General features: G+C 43.6%; 1 non-coding gene across 1 annotated transcript; it reads right to left on the bottom strand.

The window, feature by feature from the left end:
* Nucleotides 1–2,067: 2,067 nt before the first annotated feature.
* Nucleotides 2,068–2,205, bottom strand: LOC114817467. The gene has a single exon (XR_003765326.1). It is a non-coding gene; the product is annotated as a small nucleolar RNA SNORA7 (small nucleolar RNA).
* Nucleotides 2,206–5,151: the final 2,946 nt, after the last annotated feature.

The raw sequence follows: 5,151 nt of genomic DNA, 5'->3' as shown, positions 1-5,151 counted from the left end.
AAATGAGGTAAATGAGGTCCAGAGAAGTGAAGTGACTTGCCCAAGGTCACACAGTAGACATGTGGGAGAGTCAGAATCAGAACCCCGGTCCTTCTGGCTCCCAGGCCCATGTCCTATCCACTTGGCATCATTGCCCTCAGGTGGACTGATTCCCCGATGGTGAGCCTTAGGCTTTGAGATTTCCTGTTGGATTGATGTCAGTACAGCATGTAGCCAGTTGACAAAACTCCTCTCTTCCTACCTTTAGCATGATTACACTATTGGTGAAGGTTCCAGATTCAGTTGAATCTAGGCCAGAATTCTGCTTCCTGGATGGTGGTCCCAGGGACAATTGCCTTTTGATTAGAAATCTCCTCCAGTACAGTGATGGACAGGTATGTCCCAGCTGCCTGGGGACACCATCCTGCTTACTGATGGAGTCAGTGCTAATGGCCAATAAATCACTCAGAATTATAATAAAACATCCTACCCACCAGTTAAAAAAAGCAAACTCACCTCTAAAAATTCCTCTTTCCCAGAATTCACGCCTAGGTTTCATTTTGATGCTCTTTGGTGCTGTCCCTATCCAGTTTTAGAAAGTCTAATGGGTAAATAGAGTTTCTAATCCAAGAGGCTCTCATTCTCAGAGACACACAAACTTCTACATGGCAAGCGAGCCTTAGGAGTCTGCAGCAGCTCCATAAAGGAAAGTTCAAGGAGTCTTATACAAAAGAATATAAGGATGATTTTTTTCTTAGAAATCCCTGACCCCTTGCAAAATTAGTTTTTTTCCATAAAATACAATGAAAAGAACAAGTCACCCAAGGCTTAAGTTGAAGATATCAGGTCATTGCTCTTTTAATTGTGATACTAGGGGAAACTGCAATATTAAGTGGTTATAACAATAATATTAATAATACCTGTTAAGCATTTACTATGTGCCAAGAACTGAACTAAGCACTGGGGTAGAAACAAGGTAATCAACTTGGACAGACTCCTCCCACATAGGGCTCACAATCTAGCTAGAATGGAATAACACGTAATCCTCATTTTACAGATGAGGAAACTGAGGCTCAGAAAATTATGACTTGCTCAAGACCACACAGGAGACTAGTAGTGAAGTCATAACTGGAACCCAGTTCCTCTAACTCCCAGGCCCATGCTCTTTCCACTAGACCGCAGTGCTTCTCTTCCCACTATCTCTTTGACCTACCAAGACATGCCAGATCAAATTGACTGCTTGTGGATATAATAATGTTTGTACTTGTTAAGCGCTTACTATGTGCAGAGCACTGTTCTACCGGCTGGGGCAGATACAGGGTCATCAGGCTGTCCCACGTGAAGCTCACAGTCTTAATTCCCATTTTGCAGATGAGGTCACTGAGGCACAGAGAGGTTAAATGACTTGCCCACAGTCACACAGCTGACAAGTGGCAGAGCCGGGATTTGAACCCATGACCTCTGACTCCAAAGCCCGTGTTCTTTCCACTGAGCCACGCTGCTTCTCTAATCATGGTATTTGTTAAGCACTTACTATGTGTACAGCACTGTTCTAAGTGCTGGGGGGATACCAGGTAATCAGGTTGTCCATCGTGGGGCTCACAATTTTAATCCCCATTTTACAGATGAGGTAAGTGAGGCACAGAGAAGTGAAGTGACTTGCCCAAAGTCACACAGCTGCCAAGTGGCGGAGCCGGAATTCAAACCCGTGACCTCTGACTCCCAAGCCTGGGCTCTTTCCACTGAGCCATGCTGGGATATCACTCAATCAATCAATTCATCATATTTATTGAGCATATATTGTGTGCAGGAAACTGGACTAAGTGCTTGGGTGAGCACAGTATAAGGGTATTGATAGATATGTTCCCTGGTTACAAAGAGGTTACAGTCTAGGGGGGTCTTGTGTTCTCTTAAGCCGTCAAATCATCTCTGACCCACAGTGACGCCATGGAAACATTTCTCCCAGAATGCTCCACCTCCATCTGTAATCGTTCTGGTAGTGGATCCATAGTAAAAATATAGAAGTGGTTTACCCCTGCCTCCTTCTGCATAGAAAATGCTGCTGCTGCCCAGCATAAGTGAGTTTTGACTTGTAGCAGATTGCCTTTCACTCGCTAGCCACTGCCTAAGCTAGGAATGGAATGGGTATGCCTTTGCTTGACTCTCCCTCCCATAGTCGAGACTGGTAGAGTACTGGAAACTCTCCAGGTGTGACCCTGAGAGAGATCTAGTGTCGTAGATAGATATTAAAAAAAATTACATATATGTTGATAAGTGCTGTGGGGTTGTGGGTAATAATGTTGGTATTTGTTAAGTGCTTACTATTTGCCAAGCACTGTTCTAAGTGCTGGGGTAGCCACAGGGGAATCAGGTTGTCCCACATGGGGCTCACAGTCTTAATCCCCATTTTACAGATGAGGTAACTGAGGCACCGAGAAGTTAAGTGACTTGCCCAAAGTCACACAGCTGACAAGTGGCCGAGGTGGGATTTGAACCCATGACCTCTGACTCCAAAGCCCGTGCTCTTTCCACTGAGCCACGCTGCTCCTACTAAGGTAGGGTTAATAAAGGGTACAAGGGCAAGTGCGATGTGGAAGGGAGAGAAGGAGAGCTTTGTCAGGGAAGGTCTCTTGGAGGAGAAGAAATTTTAATAAAGCTTTGAAGTTGAAGAGAGTGGTGGGTTGCTGAATTTGAAGCAGTGTTGCCTAGTGGAAAGAGCACTGGTCTGGGAGTATGAGGACCTGAATTCTAATCCTGGTTCTGCCACCTGTCTGCCGTGTGACTTTGACCAAGTCACTTACTTCCTCTGTGCCTAAGGTCCTTCATCTGCAGAAAGGGGATTCAATGCCTGTTTTCCCTCCTACTTAGACTGTGAGTCCCATGTGGGACCAGATTATGTTGTATCTACCTCAGCATTTAGTTCAGTGCTTGGCACATAGTAAGTGCTTAGCAAAAAACACAATTATTATTATTATTTTATGAATGGGGAAGAAGTTTGAAACCAGAGGCAGGAAGTGCACAAGGAATCAACGGCGAGATGGAGACGGTTGTAGTACAGTGAGTAGGTTGGTGTTAGGGGAGCAAAGTGAATGTGCTGGATTGTAGTAGGAGATCAGTGAAGTGAGGTAGGAGGGAGTGAGCTGATTGAGTGCTTTAATGTCATTTGAAAGGAGTTTCTGTTAGATGTGGAGGTGGATGGGCAGCCACTGGAGGTTCTTGAAGAGTGGGGAAACATGGACTGAATGTTTTTTAGAAAAATGATCTAGGCTTGAGAGTGAAATATGCCTGGAATGAGGAGAGATGGGGGCTAGGGAGGCGAGCATGTAAACAGATGTAGTAGTTAAGGCAGGATAGGATAAATACTTGGACCAACACAGTACAAATTTGAATGGGTGGATTTCAGCAATACTGTGAAGGTTGAACTGACAGGATTTGGTGATAGATTGATTATATGGGTTAAATGAGAGAGATAAATCAAAGATGATGCCAAGGTTATGGGCTTGTGGGATGGGGAGGGTGGTGATGCTGTCTACATTGATGGATATGTGGCTATGTAGATCTCTGGCAGGGAAACACAGAAAGTAAGCTGTCCCTTCACAAATGTGCAGTCCCTAACCACTGATTACTGGTGGATGAAAACACAAAAACTCCAAATTAGCCAGCAGGGATTCCCCTCTAAGATGAAGCCCCAGTGATCTTATTTCCCAGCTGTTTTCCCCCGTCAGCATTTCGATCACAGTAACTTCGTATCCCAGGGTGGTTGCCAAAACAGCTTGAACTGGGGAACACTTATCTGTCATTTTCCTCTATTGTCTCACTAATATCTTCTTGTTCTTTAGCATGTAACTTTGCCTTCAATTCTTCTCCCAATCATCAATTCATCAGTGGTAATTATTGAGTACTTACTGTGTGCAGAGCACTGTACCAAATATTTGGGAGAGCAAAATACAATAGAGTTGGTAGCCCTGTCCCCAAGATCTGCCCTCAAGATTGTCTAGTGGACCATCTTACAAACTCCCTACTTCCCTTGCCAGTTTGGTCATGTGTTTTGAGACAGAGACAAAGACACTGCCTTTTGGGAACTGGATTTACTTTTTGGCCTGTATCTTTTACTAAAATATTTCCATCGTAAAGCAACATGTCTGAATTCACATTCACCAACGTAATCAAGACAAATCAAGTAACTGATCAGAAGTTATTGTTAAGGAACAAACCTCCCAGAAAGTAGGTTAGGAAAGGAAGGGCTGGAACCAGAAACAGCGTGGCCTAGAGGAAAAAGCACTGGTGTGGGAGCCAGAGGACCTGGGTTCTAATCCAAGCTAATCCACTTGCCTGCTGCATGACTGTGGTTAAGTCACTCCACTTCTCTGTGCTTCAATTTCCTCAAATGCAAAATGGGGATTCAATACCTAGTCTCCCTCCTTCTTAGACTGTGAACACCTTGTGGGACAGGGACTATATCTGGCCTGATGAACTTGTATATACCTCAGTGATTAGAACAGTGCTTGACAGTAAGTGCTTAACAAATCTATAAAGAAGACTTTACATCACAACAGTTCTCTGCAAACTGTAAGCTCTCAGTAAATATGATTGAATGAATGAGCAGTAATAATGGTGTCTACTGGGTACCCTTACACTTTTGAGAAAATGAATCACAAATAAAGTAGAAGGCTCACCTCAGGTGACTGTCTCAGTGTTGTGTTCAGTTTGGAGTGAGGTGTTCTATTATTTTGGGAGTGGGGGGCAGGGTGAGATGGGAATCCTGAACCTTACTCCACTTTCTAGAAGAGTCCTCAGGGCCTGAAATTTTTCTCAGGAGTGAGTTAGAGGGTGAGCAGGAGGGTGTCCTTACTACGTTTGTAATCTCTTTCTCCTTAACTGTGAGTCCCTTGAGGGACAGAGACCAGGTCCTAATTGTTCACTTTTCATGTGATCCAGTGTTAATAGACTACTAAAAACAGAATAAAAACTTGAGAATGCAATGATGCTGATAATAAAACAATAATAATAATAGTAATGACTGAAGGGAATGAGTATACTGAGTGGAAAGGAACAAATCTTACAATTGGGAAAAGATGGGTGGAAATAATATGAGGTTTGTGGCTATCATGAAGCAAAATAACATTTGCTGATGGACATTTAGGGAGGAAAATTTCAGCACCAAAATGTCAT

Source organism: Ornithorhynchus anatinus, chromosome 1 (genome assembly GCF_004115215.2).
Source record: "Ornithorhynchus anatinus isolate Pmale09 chromosome 1, mOrnAna1.pri.v4, whole genome shotgun sequence".
NCBI lineage: Eukaryota > Metazoa > Chordata > Mammalia > Monotremata > Ornithorhynchidae > Ornithorhynchus > Ornithorhynchus anatinus.
Note: the sequence above shows the minus strand (reverse complement) of the source record. Positions and strands in the feature narration are given on the sequence as shown.